At 25.2% G+C, this 17,395-nt stretch overlaps 1 long non-coding RNA gene across 2 annotated transcripts in view; it reads right to left on the reverse strand.

Annotated features, from left to right (window-relative positions):
* Positions 1–11,062, reverse strand: part of LOC107441404 (uncharacterized) — a 279,536-nt gene extending 268,474 nt beyond the window's left edge. For both annotated transcript variants that reach the window (XR_015435857.1, XR_001583730.4), the window contains exon 1: positions 10,918–11,062. This is a non-coding gene — a long non-coding RNA (uncharacterized LOC107441404). The remainder of the gene's footprint in view (positions 1–10,917) is intronic.
* Between the last annotated feature and the right edge of the window lie 6,333 nt (positions 11,063–17,395).

Below are 17,395 nucleotides of genomic sequence, written 5' to 3' on the forward strand. Positions count from 1 at the left end.
AGAAAAAAGTACAAGGAGCACGATGGAATAAAAAAAATTAAGATTTAATAATTAATTCAAGAATAACTTGTGGGAAAAAATATCATGTGCATGATCCTGCAGTCTACGGAAATTATATTACAAAGTTGAAATTTGAGGTACTGAAAAAGCCATTTTCATTTATAAACTGAATGCTAGTTTTTTTTCTTCTTTTTTTTGAGAAAAAAATTCCAATTATTCCAATTTCTTCTGTTTGATATTCCAATCTGTTTGAAAGGTATTGCAATTTTAAGTGATTTTATCACATTTTTTCACAGTTTTTGCTGTGAAAAAATTTGATAAAATAATGACTATTTTTTGTTGTAGGAAATTTTTGTCTCACTCTCAAGATCATTATTTTATAAACTTGCACGTGAATTGATGATGAGACGTGAAATAATGATGACGTGAATTGATGAAAAAAGATGGAAACAGAAGTCTTCAGGTATAAATGTTAACATTTGTAACGAAATTTATAAAAAATATGAAAGAGAGATAAGAACCGCTTCCAATTTGAACTGTTATAATATATAAGGTTATCGTTATAGATTATAAAAAGTTAGAATTACTTTTCATTTATTACTTCTTATTGTGTCACACATTTAACTGTAAATTATTAAACACACAATTGTAAATATTTCTTTTCAAGTAAAATTGAATATTTTTCCAATTCTGGTCGTTCATTTCAATATAGTTAACATATTATCAAAACATGCTTGCATAAAATTGTTATAATTATATATTTTATAAACAAAATTATCTTTTTTTTGAGAAATATCAACTTTTAATGAAAAAAAAGAGCAAACATGGAGGCTGGGTTAGTGGAACTACATGTTGTGAATCCTCTTAATTTATTTAAAAGAAAACTATGTAGAGAGAATTAAATTTATCTTGAAGCATTGGAATTTTTTTACAAAATTAAAATTAGTAATTCCATTTTCTCCGGGGGTTGTTTTGTTTTATTTTATTTAAAAGTTATTTATGAATGTTTAAAAAAAATTCTTCTAGTTGGAATAGATGATTTAAAATTATATTTTTATAATTTTATAAAATAAAGGTAAACTTAAAAATTCCTTTTTTTCTCTTTTTTTTTTGTTGCATTTCTTTTGTCAAACTGTTTAATTTTTTTCTTGTTAATAATGACAGACTGAATTAATCCAATAAATAATAAAACAATTTTATAGGTTAAAATAAAAACATAAGAAGCGTTTTATGTTTTAGACAAAAATATTAGAACTAAAAAATATAATGTTAATATTATAGTTTAATCGAAATTAACAAATATATTATAATTTAACCTCATAATTGTGAGTATATATATTTTTAAACATTATATTTTAAATTATTTCATTGCATTTATTATAAATAAAACAATTTTATAGGTTAAAATAAAAACATAAGAAGCGTTTTATGTTTTAGACATAAATATTAGAACTAAAAAATATAATGTTAATATTATAGTTTAATCGAGATTAACAAATATATTATAATTTAACTTCATAACTGTGAGCATATATATTTTTAAATTATTTAAAGGACTAATTATTTTAATTTTTAATACATTATTTAATAAAATATAAATAATGTATTAAAATTTATCTCAAAATTTTTAAAATAAACTGCATTTGAAATTGAATAAAATGATCAATAAAAGTTCTTAAATTAGAAAATTTAAAATCTAAAAAATATATATTTTTTTTAAATTCTAGCAGAATAATGCTGTTTATTCATTTTAAATAACATATGAAAAATAAACTCTTTGTTATTAAACATACTAATCCAGCATATAAATATTTTAAATTAAAAAAAAAGAGCAAATCAAAGTAATTAAATTCGTAAATTTAAAATCTAATTAATATATCATTTTAAAATTTTAACAGTACACTACTGTTTTATCATATTTAAATAATATATAAAAATTTAAAGTATAGCTATTTAAATCTACTAAGCCAGAACATATATATTTAAAATTCAATAAAATGGCTAATGAAAGTCATTAAATTCGAACATTTTCTTCGTCTCGTGTTTTCGCCTATTTCTATTTCACCAAAATTAGTCCAATGATTATGAAGTCACTTGATTCCCCTTCTAATTTAATAATTCAGCTCCCTTCAGGTAGGAGGTCCCGGTCCACCATAATTAACCTCGTCTACGGCCATTAACCGCGAACATAAAATTTCCTGAAATAACATCTACTTTTGCAATCCTTTTTTCCACGCGTTAGTTCTCAGACGTTACTACGTGATTGGCGAATAAACACTGCACCAAAGAAGAGCCAAAATTAGCAAATGAAGCCAATCTTCAGCAAGACGAGAACTTAAAAAATTAACCATCCTGGGAGGAAGTAGAATTGCCTAAACAGGGCGCTAAAAAAAGGAACTTAAAGGGTGATTAATCCCTGAGAGACATAGATTTTATAGTTTTTCTCGTGTTATGTGCATTCTGAGTTTCGTAATTACATTTGGAGGCATTGGGGTCGCGGAATTAGTCATGGTATTTCACAGTGCATGGCCAACCCATATGGCATATGGTGGTAAAAGCAAATTACTTCTTGTAGTACTTGAAATGGGGATACCCCTTTATGAAAGTTCTTGCACAGCAACTTCACTTCAGTTCGTTTTGTAAACTCAATCTACCGAGTGATGATGTTGAATTCGAGTCTTCGGGGAACTCTGGAACCCAGACGCCGTACTTGCTAAGATTTTTTTTTATCCTGTTCAATGACCCTCATCAAATAAGAGTTCAATGCAATTTTGAAATTAAGATGGGTTTTAATTTTCCTTAGGGAAAAGGGGTGCATATTCACAAAAATGATTACAACTTTTTGTGTTTTAACTCAGTATAGGGACACGATTTTTTCTAGTAATGCTAAGTAAAAATATTTTTGGATTGAGATTGATTTACAAAAAAAAAAAAAAAAAAAAAAAAAATATCCAGCTCATTACCTTACCTAAAGTAGATTTGATTTTTACAATTATTTTTTGGTGGGAAGTTAATTGGCGATTTTTTTTTTTTCAAATATTATCTGATGTTAAAAATTGACCCCAAACTTAAACGTCTGTGATTATAAATTACCGACTTTTTGTGTGCATAAGCCCTATAAACTAGATGAGAAATTATCAAATGAACGAACATCTAACTAGCTAGACAGTGTCAGCCTTTCTTCTTAGCCCCAAGCTAACCCTTTTCCGTTATAAAATTATAAGTATTGTATATTTTACTTAATTGTAAATTTTATTTAAAATTATTGAGAAAATTTTAATTCAAACTTATTGTACTTTGGTCTCTAATTTATAAATGTACTCAAGAGGAAAATGGGACGCATTTTTGAAATCAGTTAAAAAAAAATGCACGAATTTTTTCGATTTTTTTTATACGAAAAATGCACAAAAATCTTCCAAAAAACTTCAGAAAATTGATATTTTTGAGATTTGAAATAAGTAAAAATAAGTTTGGATTTAGATTGTTTAAAAAATTCCATTTTTAAAATTTTTTTCAGCGTTTTTGTCAACAGTTTCCAATGTGAAAATAAAATTGATAAAATTGATAAAAATTAATAAAATTGATGAAAATGAATATTTTTTTAATTATGTTTTTGAACTATAAATATTTCATTCTATTTTATTGAAACAATGTATACAATGTACATTCATACTAAAATTTATACACACCAAATTTCATATGTAGTATTTGTGAAATTGGTAATTATTAGATGGAATTTATTAAATTGGAAAATGTGTGAATAATCATAGATAAAGAGCATTTAAAGTTTCAGTTTCAGTATAACTTAAGACTTTGAAAAAAATGTTCCCTCTCTTGTTTTAAATGTATTAAAGTTATTTTTGCACCATTTGAAAGTAAAAATAGCATTATTTTTTGCTTTAAATACTAAAATAAATCTTATTTTTGCGAATTTCTCTGCATAAACCCCTTGAATGCTCTTAACTACGACTACAAATGACAAAATGATATTAAAAACAAAAGAAACTTTCAAAACATATTCTATATCGTAAAAACAAATTAATAAGAAATATCTCAGTCTATTACCTAACATTTCAAGATCCTACATATTTATTTTTATAGTACTGAAATAAAAATAATTAATTTCTATTTCTTTTAATCCTGTTTGCAATCAGGGCTAAGGAGCTTTGAAAAAAAAAGCAGTTCTCTTCTAATTAAGTTGAAATTATGCTTCTGAAAAATCTTCATCTTATATACTTTAAACCCATATTAATAACGCCAAGAAGCTTATTTTGCGCTGAAAGAAGGATAAAAAGCTAACATTAAATTTTATTCGCCAAAAAGCTTCAGCATTATGGGGCACTTCCAATAAACAACTCAACTCGTCTTTGTTCCTTTTGAGGGAGATACCGGAAAGTTGGGCCTGTTTATAAATAAAACCCAAACACTTAAGTCATAATTGGGTAAAAAGGCTAAAAAGTAAAGAAATAAAAAGCTAAAATTGGGAAAATTAACCCACTAGTTTGCAATTCAGTGCTTGTCTTATAATAGGGAAAAAATATGCAAAAGGATTGGATTTTTCCCTCCTAACAACCGCTAAAAGAACAAAAAATTGAAATGAAGGCAGAGGAAGAGAATGTATTACTTGAAAGCCACTTCTGAGTCGAATAAGTCGACTAATGAATTCCAATCTCAGGCGGAAGAGCACTTGAATAGAATAAAATGCAAAGAATCGACTAAAAGTCACGTACATTCTATGGTATAGGCTAAGATTTTCGTGTTTCGAAGCTTATGTTAGGGATAAAAATCTTGTGTTTTTAGTTTCTGCAATCTTAGCTGCTTTAGTTTCAATGAAAAGAAGCTAATTATTAATTATAATGAAAGATTTATTGGGTTATTGATTTGGGGGCTGTGCTTGGTGCATGAACTGAATTAAGAGTATTTAAAAACGCAAGTAACATGGGGCTTTGGAGATTTGGTTTGTAATTAATTAAATTATAAATAATAAAATTTCATTATGTATATTTGAATGGTTTTGTTATTCGAGTGGTGAATGGTGCTAGAGATTTTGCATTCTCTGGGTGTTTTGAAACATAAGATGTGAGTTTTGCACAACTGAAAAAGTTACAAATGGAAATAATTATTATTTTGATTAAGAGAATTTAATTCAATCTTTTAGTTCTATTTGTTTGTTTTGTGTATTTATAAGATCATTCATTGTAAATTTGAATTAATGAAAAAATAAAATAATACTCCAAGTGTTTTTAAGAGCTGGAAATGAATTAAAAATTAATGTTTTATTTGCTTATTTTTTTCCGATAGTTTGGGTGCAATTTAGAAAGAGCAGAATAAAAATTCGAGTACGAAAAATCATTGAGTATGTACTTTAAAAATGCCGTATGTTTTTAAAACGTGATATTTGAGTCATTTTTTTTTTTAAATTTTAGATTTTATAATAATTCCTTAAACGCAAGTTTTCCTCTTTTTTCTTACAATATGAATAATCAGAAAATCTTTACTAAATATGAAGCGAAAGAATGCATTCGAAATCTAAAAATAGTTTTTTTATTTGTGAAAACACAAAGTAGTTTCATAATTATTTGAATTGCAAGAAAAATCAATCGTTCATGTTCAAATATGAAAGTATAACGATTGGTAAATCTTAACGGAAAAAGCAAAACACTGAAAAAAGTTGTTACTAAATATAATAGTATATTATAAATTTTTTCACCTTTCTAAATCATTTTGAACTTATCTTTCTTCGATTTAATTTTAATGTCATTCGCCTTGAATTTTGTCTAGATTATATCCCTTATCTATATTTTTGCTTTCTTGTATATTCAAATTTCTGCAATTTTGTCAACATTACTTTTTATTTACTTATTTACATTTCTATTTTTTTGTTTCAATTTATCATGATCATATTCATATTTTCTTATTATTTTCACTGTTTTATATTGCATCGTCACTATTTTGGCAAACAAACTCAATTTCGAATATTTTCAACTAAACTGAAACTGCTAATGCATTTTTCTCCGAAACTATACTTATATAAATCATTATTACTAAAGAATATCATTACCACCACTTATGAGCTACGGGGTTATGGACGTTAAGGCTCTTCAATTTTGTGACCAATTGCAGTAATATGGTCAGAATCGCGCACTAGTCACCTTTACTTCATAGATAATACGGAACCCATCATTCTGAAACTTGGTGGGTTTAAGCTGCAACTGAGGATCAAACCCAAGTCCTTTACAATGACAGCTCATTGTATTGAAATTGTATTTCAATGAAACTTACTATGTAATTTACATTAAAATACTCAAAGGAAAAAATTTTAAAAATTTACTAATGTAGGAAAACTAAAAGTGTCAATTAACGAAATTCTTTTCTTCCATTTCTTAAATTACTTTAATTGTACCTGCAATTTATAAAATTCTTATTAAATTAAAGTTTCAATGCTTTTTACACAAAATTCCTTGTGCAGTCGGAATCAGAATCCATAATAAACAAATTAACTAGAATTTATTAATTAGTTTATAGGATATAAGTATTTGAAATCTAAGTAGTCAATGTCTTTTCTTCTCTTCGTTTTTTCCGTACTATAAATTGCATCTGTATTAGCAAGCTTTAGAAATGCATATTTTGTTTGATAGGATTTTTTTTCAATAGCTACTACAGACTAATTTTTCCATTTTCCACTGAAATCCTATTACTTTCTGCATATCTCATCGTAATTGGATAAGAGTTAATAAACATGGTAACCCGATACAATTGATTTTTCAATTGTACTTATTTTTAGGCTGTGTTCTTCATAGTTTAAGATATATTTTTTGTCCGGCATTTTATGAAAAAAATTTCGAACTAAGTTTACTTTGTGTTCAAATTCCGCCAGAATGTAGGTTCTATTGTTTGTTTGTTTTTATCTCTTTTTAACATTACATATTTTATAAAATTAAAACCGATTATTTATGAAATATATAGTTTCTGCATTTTTCAGAATTAATTTTAAACCGAAGTCTGTTGTTAAATAAAACTGAGCAATAGTTTTTACGAAAACGCTTTCGAAAAAGGAAGGAATAATTTTAATTTATTTTTAATTTAATTAGTAAATTAAAAAACAAAATAAAGTAAGTTCTATTAATTTTAATAATGTAATTAAATTTTTCATCATATTCAATTAAAAAATTAGTTTCATAGACCTATTTATCTTAAATTGATAATATTTATTGGTTAATTAAATTAAAAACAAAAAACCGTCTGATTTTCTGAGAATTTTAATTTTTGATAAAGTACGACATCTTTTAAAAAAGTTTATTTCTTTTTAAAATATTATTGTCTTTAAATTGATTTTTAAAAAATTTTCTGGTATTTTACAACAGTAAGAGATTTTAAAATACAACTAAAGGCTTTTAAATGTATTTAAATACCTTTAAAAGCCTTTAGTTGTAAACAATTATTGTAAACAATAAAATGCATTTAAGCATCTCTAACTGACTTGTAAATCTATATACTTTTTTTTAATTTTATTACATTGTGAATAGAATGTAAAAAAAAATACATTTAAAAAATGAAATTATTAAGCTTGATTGTAATTTTTTTATGAATCCTCAAAGTAGCTGTTAAAATAAAACACATACACTGCTGAATTTCACGTAAAATTATATGCATACCGCTGTATGTTTTTTTTAAAATACTTAATGCGTAATAATGTGTTATTGATATTTTGCTGGTTTCTCAAAAAGGTTACAAAAATAAAATTTACACCAAGATCAACAAAGGATAATAATAATAATTTATAGAATATGTTGTTTTGCGATTCTAAAATACTCGAGTGTGATAAAATATGAAAAGACTATTGTAAATAAATATTGTATAAAAAAGGTTTTATTTAGATCTTTAATTTTTTAATAATAGCTGATCTTTCAATAGATACTCAAAATTTTCTTAAAAGAAATGCTATCTTCTTTAGCAAGTAATAATATTCAACAATTAATCATGATAATTTGTAATATAGACGTTTGTATCTGTATGTTTGCGATTTTCATTTAATAGTTGAAATTTATATCATACCAATGTCTATAAATGTGATTGATAAATTTATTTAGGGTATATAAGAATTTTCATAAAATTGTTCTTAAAAAAGTAGTCTATGCTATCTTCTAAGTTACAAAATTAAAAAAATATATTAAAGAATAATCTATATCGAAATTTTATTACAAAAGTTTTAAAAAATCATGAATTCCATTACGATAACAATAGTTTTTCGAAAATAAATGGAATTTTATTTGGGTAAGTAAATAAATTTAATTAATTAATCATGATTATTTGTAATATAAACGTTTTTATCATATGATTAATCAAATCAATTTTTATGCAAATTAAAAATGTAAAAAAAAATAAGTAAATTAAAAACTAATATAAAAAAATTATGTAATGTAAATCAATGTTAAAAATAAAAGATTATTAAATTTTCAAAAAAATTATTTTTATGTCAAAAAGTTTCTTTGTAGATAAAAAATTATTTAGTTTTTCCTGAAATTTGACTTAAGATATATAATTAACATTATTTAAACCTTTAAAACAAATTAAATATTCCATAAATCTAAAATTCAGTTTATACGGAGCTTATCATGTTATAGATATAAATACCATCAAGTACATTTCAACTTAATGGTTAAAAAAATATTCATAAAAGAATTGACGTTGATATAATAATTATGTTCAGAAAAGAATTTCTAGACTAAGTTTAAATTTTTCAGACATAATTATTTAATTCACATTGTTTGCATACTTATAAAAAGTAATGTAGGTTGAGTTTTTAAAAACAAAATCATATTTTTGAATGACGTAAATTTAATTTACAGTTTTATTTTTAATAGTTGTATTCAGATGTAAGACAAAATTCAAGACAGTGACAGACACTTTTATTTTTGAATTTAAAGAAATTTTTGTAACTTAAAAAATCAGCATTTAGTAATATGGAAATTAAAAGACAATTCTATTACTTAAAATTATTTTAACGAATCTATATCGAAATTAAACTATTACCTATGTATATATATTTAGTCAAAAAAACAAATGGTAGATTATCAATATAAAGATTTAAAAGATTTAGTAAGTAAATGATGACTATTACGATTTAAAATATAATTTTACGTCTTTTCTTTGCCACGATAACTTATACATCAAACACAATTATTAGTGTACTATAATAAAAAACCTTAACAATAATTTGAAGAAAAAAAATTGTTTTCTCGCTATCATCAATGAAAGGTAAACAAAAATATGAATATACCAATGCAATGTTAAATATAATTCTTATACTTATCATTATCATTGATGATGTTAAGTGTTATTCTTATACTTAATTGTTAAGAGTAAAGTGTTGTAACTTGTTAAGTTAAGTGCTAAGTGTAGGAACCTGTTAAATGCAGTAACTTGTTAAGTTAACTTAAGTGTTAAGTATAGTAACTGATGTTAATTGTAGTATCGTGTAAAGTATAGTAACTTGTTAAGTGTATATATTGTTAAGTGTAATTCTTACACTTAAGAATATTTAGTAAAGTTATTTGAATAAGGTAGGTGAGTCAGAACAAAGTAGGCATATGGATGAAATAGGTACACCCACATAATTTCATTTGATATAATTAGATGGCAGAAAGTTGTGGTACAAGCATGCTCTCTATCTATTTCTATTAATTTTAAACTAATGACCGATAGACATGTTTTTGATTAAATTTTATTTTTAATACTAATCTAGTTCTTTAAAGTCGTTTTTCAGTTTTGTTGTATTTTATGTTTTACTATTGTAATGAATAAATGATCGAAACGTTGTGGGAAACATCCGAATACGAGTGTCAAAACACATTAGGGTTAGCTATTTAAGTAGAACATTAATTTGTTCTATTAAGTAGTGAATTAATTTAGTAGTAGTTTTCAATGATTGAAGACGTTTTAAACCCAAATTTGCTGGTAATCTATGATATCTAGAACAATTTTTCAGGAATACGACAAACTGTAATTCGATTTTTCAACAGCAAAGTCATTCATATTTGGTACTGCAATGTTTACAAAGGATATTCTCTTTTTTTATTTTAGTTTGCAATTTTCTTTTTTAAAATTCGTTGAACAATCTTGATATTTCTTGAGTTTTGCAACTGTTGCAATTAAATAGTCAAAAATGTATGACTTAAAAATGCGGAAAATAATTGAAAACTGTACATTTTGCAATTTTCAAAACACGTTACTGTTAGTAAAGGACATTAATTTCTTCTGAAATACTCTTAATTTCAAAGGGAAAAACTTCGATAATCAACTTACTGATGATTTTATACAATCTAAAGCAAATTTGTAAGATTATCACTCAATTTATATTAATACTAAGTTCCTCATGTGTATATAAAGTATTGTTTACAAAAATCAGATAGGGTTATTTTGCTTTTAAATTCGTTTTCCTAATAATTTATTCTTAAGTTTTATCCCTTTCGTTTTTACCTCTTGATATTTCCTTTGTGCCACAAATAGTAAATCACGAATTAATTGTCAAAAAAATTATAAATTAAAAATATAAATATAAAATATATAAAATATAAAAATATTAATTAAAAACAAATTTAAACAGTTATTCTCTGAGTCTTTTTTATATAGTGTAAGATTCCTTGGTGTTATACAAAATGCAATTTAGAAAAAGAAATAAATATTTATAGCATTTTTATGAGGAATAATAATGCTAGCTTATTAAGACTTCAAATAAACAGATATTGAAACATGTGGACAATAAGGATTATTTCGCAGATTACAGCAACCCTACAATGATCAATAACAACAAAAATTTCAGCAGCCGAACAAGAAGATTGTTTTATGTTAAAGCTGTATATTCTATCTCATTAACGCATAACAACAACAAACAGTACTCATTGTCCATTCACTTACCGGCGAATCCTCGAGCCAATCAGGACTAAGAATTTCTTCATTAATTCTCGTTAGCGGCTGTGACGTCAGCTCGGCGTAAAAACAGAGGAGGGGAATTAACATGGCGGACTTTTTGCTGCCTAAAGCAGGTAATGGCGAACAAATCTTCCTCGCCAGATCGCCATGGAAACCGTGACGTCACGGACCCGTCGCCGAAGAATCAAATGTGAATTTTTTGTTTTTAAAACTGGGAAAATTATTTACCTCATTTATTACAAAGTGATGAAAATAAGATTAAATTTCTTATTTTCTTCCCGACATTTTCTTCTTAGCAAAAAAATAAAATACGAATGTAAGCCAATTTCTTTTTTTATTTACTTTTTATTCGAATGTGGCATTAAATAAGCATTACGTTTTCATAAATTCATTCATTTTGTTTTTCATAACTGAAATTTTTGTGAAATAAGTTATTCGGATTTGAAGGTCGAACATAAAAAGTTATAGCTGTATTTACTGAGGGAAATTTTTTCTCATCAATCAAAATTTATTATTTTGTCTAAGAAACTTTATATGTTTTTATTACAGTGATGATTTTGAAGTTTCTCAACAAATTAAAATTTTTGTTTTTAACATTTTATTATTTATGTTTTTTTATGAACCATATAAGGTTGAAAAATTAATAATTGTCTAACTTTTATATAAATTTGAATTATATGATTTTCTTACAACCATTATAACTCACTCAATTCTTTATTTAAAAAACTTTTATAAAAATTATTTTAAAAAAATCATAATAATCAACAGAAAATATTGTCAATTAACAGAATGTGCTCAAATTTACTATGTTTCTAGCTATATGGGGAAACCCAAGAGTTTGGCAAATTTTACCGAAGCACTTTGGTAATGAATACGGCTTCATGAAAAAAAAATAATTTGATGATAAAATTTGGTAAATGCGGTAAAATTTTTTAATTTTATCTTGATACCTAAGAGCATGGCTTAAAAAACCATTTTTTTTTTGCTTAAATTTAATTTTCAGTTTTATATTTTTTACTAAATGTAAGGTAATTAAGAATTATAATTTTTAACACCAGAATTTTCGAAAAACCATTACCGTATGAACGAAGATTTTTAAAATGAATAGCTTAATTCCGAATATTGTAATTTTATTAAACAGAATTATCGATTTTCTTTTAACTAGAAATGCCATTACCATTCAATGCAGTAATTTTTTCAGATTTTTTTTTCTCAGCGCTTAAAAACGCATCTTTAAATTATGTTAAATATGTACACATAAAAATAAGACATACTTTTTTTTAATTATTTATTTTTGAATCAATATTTAAAACTTTTTAATCATCTGTGAATATACTGTATATGTTTAATATACGTACATTATAAGTAATGTTTAAAAAAATCTTATGAAAATTTAAAAATAAAATTATCTCGTGCAATTTGATAAAAATAACAAGAATTTCGATTTTAAAAAAATTAAGCAATTAAGACTTTTATTTTACTTAATATCCATTTAAAACATAATATTTTAAGAATATTATGTTAAAACTTGTAAATTTCTTTTTCAGTTATGCATATTTAATTAATTTAAAACGTCATTTGAATCCGAAATACCTTGTTTATTTTTATCCCATAAGTACTTACATTTTTCTGTAGGCGCATATTTAAAAATTATGTGTACCATGAGATGAAACAAGCACTAAAAATAGGTTTAGAGACATATCACAATAAAGTACACTTGCAAAAAATTATGGTAAAATGCACCAAGGTTACCGGTACTTTTTACGTAAAATCCGTTTTTACCAAAATATATTACTGAACAAAAAATTTGATAAACCATGATTTCTTTCAGTAATAATCGCCTTAAAATCACTATAAATTACTCTAATTAAATAAATATTACTGTACAATTTAAGGTATAATATCTTTCGAAAAAAATGAATAAGGGTAAAATTAATTTTACGCATGATACACCTTGAGTGCCGGTACATTTTACCATAATTTAATCAAGTATATTTTTTATAGTGTAGTTATATATTAAAGTTATACAAACAGTAGTTAAGTTGGTAATTATTTATAAATTAACAAATAGTTTAATTATTTGACTCAAAGCAGAGTTGATGGTGATGTTCTACTCTTTAAAACTATTTTAAAGACTGATGAAGAAAAAGCATCTTTTAATTATAACCTTTGTTAAAAATAAATTCAAAATTTTGCTTTTGACCCTATATAAAGCAAATTAAAACAAAGTACTAACAAGCAAAAAAAGAAAAATTAAACAATTTTAAACTTTATAGAATTTAGAAGGACTTACCCACATATATAGGCAGGTACAGAATATCTAGGAAAACTTTCATTAAAAAATTCAGTTGAATATTGCATATCATTGGTTCATTAAATATTGCATACCATTATTTTTGATTTACAGTTATTGACAGTTTAGTATACTTAATTAAGTCTGGACATCATAATCCAGACTGGGACTTGATTGCGAAGAGGTAAGGAGAGTAAGTTCCAGCACAAGAGGTAATTAATTTTTGTACTAATTTATTAATTGTAACTAATTCTATGCAAAGTAATACGGATATCTGTGAGACAGCTTTAATAGAGTTGTAGTTGTTACTGATAATGTTTGAAGCTGCACTAAATCGACGTAATTTAACCATTTTAGCAATGGTTTATGTACTTTCTCATAAAATAGATTGTTTAACGCCTTTGATATAAAAGGCACGTAAAAAAATATAAGACAAAAACATCATTTTAATTTAATATGTTTGTGCATAAAAAATTACTAAAAAAATAGTTAAAAAAACATAATTTCAAGTTTAGGGGATAAAAATCAAATAAAAAATTTATTAATTTATTTGTGTTTCTCACTTTTAACTCTGAAAAACCTTTTATGATTTTTTGAAACAATTTCTCACTGCATTTGAAGTAATTTCCCATGAATAATAACTTCTAATGCAGAGTTAACCAATAAAAAAATATCTGTATTGATAATTAATGTTTTATTTTTATTCTTGGATTACGATATGAATTTAGAGTGGTTATTTACACACTTAATTAAAGAGAGCAAATTTTTAAATGGCAAAACATTGAATACTTAATAATTTTGTTTCCAATAGCTTAAAAAATTAATTTGTTCCCAAAAGCCAAATCAAAAATAATTTGCATTATAGAAATAGTCTAATATCTCAATACTATTGAGATGTGATAAAACGGCAGCACAGTTAAGATTTTATAAATAAAGGCCTTTTATAAATAAATGGTTTAATTCTTTTTAAATTTAAAGAAGATATTTTTTATGTTATTATCATTATTCGTTACAACATATTTGCTAATATTAATTTATTAATAATTGTTTAGACTTTACAAATTCTGTAAAGATTTGAAAATATAAAATTATGTTTCAATTCTAAACGTCATACGATTTATGAATGCTTATTGACGTCTTAACAATTTATTTTTATCCAAATTGCCTTATAAAATTCAAAACTATTTTTAGCTGCTTTGCTAATATATTTAAATTCATAAATTGTTTAATTAATGATTTATCAATGTTTTGTAATTTTTTTGCTTCTACAAGAGTAAATCTTCTCAAAGTATAATCCATTAATTCACATTTTCTCATCACTATCATATTTAGTGAATGATAATAACAATAATGATAAAAACAATAGAGTTTATTTCCAACAAAGTTAGATAAAAGAACGTTGATATTTAATAAAACATCTATCCACAGTCGAATATAGACAGTCGAGAATCGCTTAAAAGCTCTTTAGTGGAGATGCAATGGCAACACAGACTAATAACTGAAAATACTTAGTGGGTGTTTTATATTAGAATAACTATATTGCTAGTAAGAAAGTTGTAAGAGAATTACTCAACTTCGACTCGAATTTAAACTTTATTGAAATTGTCACGAAATCCTAGATAAGTATTAATAATATTGCTAAGTAAATGCTTATTTGTTATCTTTTTAATTTGCTTTACAGTTTAGATAAATAAGTTTAGTTGTGGAATTCAGGAATCAAGCGATAATTTATGAATAATTTTTATTACCAAGCAAAGACAAAAAAGAAAAAATCTAGTTAATTTGTGATAAACTATATTTAAAATAATTATTGCAATATTTATTCCCAAAATTCGAATAATTTATTCGAATTTAATCTACGATTATTTCATTCGAATTGATTCCGAAATTACTAAATATTTGCCTAAATAATTTGAAGTAACGGCGTCTTCTGTGCAATGCTGACCACATTATCACAATCATGACGTCGGTCTTGATATTGTGGAACTTTATCTTCCGCAATCCCTTTCCCAACGATAAAATTTTTTAGAAATACTTTTCTTTTTTATAAATTATATTTTATTTTACTTTAGTTTATAACAGAGGTCACCAAACTTATGAGCTTCCTGAACTATCCTACTAGTTCTAAATCCAACAGAAAGAACTATCAACCTTTTTTAAAAAAAATTGAATAATTATTTTTATTTGGCTTTCTAGCTCAGAGAAGGAATCAAGGTTAGCAATGTACCCGCGAAGTATTAGTAGCTCGTGATCGATTTTTTTTCCCTTCAGAATTTTTTTTTTTTTTTTTTTGATATTTTAATCCAACTCATTTTTACTAATTTTCTTTTGAAATATTTGGTTTTTGAATGCTTAATATTTAGATGAGAAAAAACTAGTTTAGATAAACTTGAAAATGAAAAAAAAATAAACGTAAATATAAAATTTTGATAGACACTAGTTTGATTGTGAATAATTTTTACTCCAATTTCTTTTTCGTTGTGCAAAAGGAAAAAAAAAACACAAAAACATTATGAAACAATCTATATTTTGTTGAACAGTTTTTTCTTTTTATACTAGCTTTGGTAGATATCAAAACCCATATTAGTTTGAAATCCTCCGATATGAAAAAAATACTGTTCATTGTTACAAGAACTTCTAATTCAAAAGGAAAATTTTATGTTAATAAGACTAATAAGCCCATTGAAATTGCAGAGATTACTCAATATTTATTCAAAACACTACCTATCTTGAAACGTATTATAAAAGAAGTGATATATTTTTACACAAAACCATTAAAACGAGTTTTTTTATTATTTCTACTTTAGATCCTTTAGAATTTTCCAATAAATTCTCTTTTTCTAAAACTATCAAACAACATTTCATACTCTCTGCATGTACTTTCAAAAAGAAAAACTTCCCTCTCACTTTCCGAATCTTAAAAGAAATTTACAACATCAAAGACATTCATCTTCAATGATAATAATCAGATTAGGCCCTAACTTGTGAAATAGATAAATTAATGCAACTAAAAGAGTTCTTTTCCCTTAGCTGAAGCATGTGGAGATAATATCCCAGCGGAACATATTTCTTTGGCGACTATCAATACAACTAATTCAGGTTTTTTTAATAAGTCTTGGCGATAATTTATTTGCAAATCGCCTCCTTTGGTGTTTGTAGACTAGCCTTTGATCAAATTATACTTCCTTGAAAATGCATATGTTTAATGATAAGAAATTGAGGAGAAGTAATTTATTTAGCTATTGCCACTAACACGAATGAAAAAAAAAAGGTTTTTAAAAATCATCACCGCCTTTCCCAAAGGATTTCGATAAATCAACCAAACTTTTTGGAGTCTTACAAATACACACCAAGCATTTTATCCCGAGTTCTAGTCATGTGAGCCATTAAAAGAATACAGAGAACTAATAAAAAAATAAAAAAAATCGTTTATGAAAAACCCCGTCACTAAACAAACACCGCCGTACTTTACGGTTACGGTTAAATTCATTTCACCGTGTAAAGAAAAAAAAAAAAATTGTGGATTTAAAACAAAAATATCGTCTGCGTGTTTTTTTCCCTGATACTTCACTTTCACAAATCGATTTCGGGACTAAATAAAGATGAAAAAGTGTGTGACTATCTTTTGCGCCGTTCTCCCCTTTTCTCCCACCCCCTCCCCCTCCGTTCTATGTTTGATCTCGATTCCTTTGATGCCGAAGATTTGTAATAGGGAGCTGAGATCGCGTTTTTATTAGAAGAATAAAGCTAAAGACCGCTGATCCGAGCGAGTTGTAAGTGAATAGGGAAAGACGGAAAGGGATAAAATCGTATTGGCGCGTTCGGAAACCCAAAAGGAATTAAGAAAGTTGAAGAATTTTAATGTTAAAAAATCAATTGATAATGAAAGTTTATATATGTTTTTTATTTGTATATTGAGAGTAATATTAACTTTTTTGAACGTCTTCTTTCTTTCAAAATTTTCATTGAAAATAGTTGAGAGGATTTCTTCTTTTAAATTACGTTATGATGAAAAATTTTTATGCTATAACGCCGATAAATAATAAAAGTTTGCTTTTGATAATAAAAAATAATAATAAATAAAACGTGTAGATGACGAAAGTTAATGAAGTTTTATTTATATTTAAATTTAGAGTTATATAATATGTCTTTTAAATTCAGAATTATGAC

The sequence above is a fragment of the Parasteatoda tepidariorum genome, chromosome 1, assembly GCF_982258835.1.
Source record: "Parasteatoda tepidariorum strain Cologne lab strain chromosome 1, Ptep-v5.0, whole genome shotgun sequence".
Taxonomy (NCBI): domain Eukaryota; kingdom Metazoa; phylum Arthropoda; class Arachnida; order Araneae; family Theridiidae; genus Parasteatoda; species Parasteatoda tepidariorum.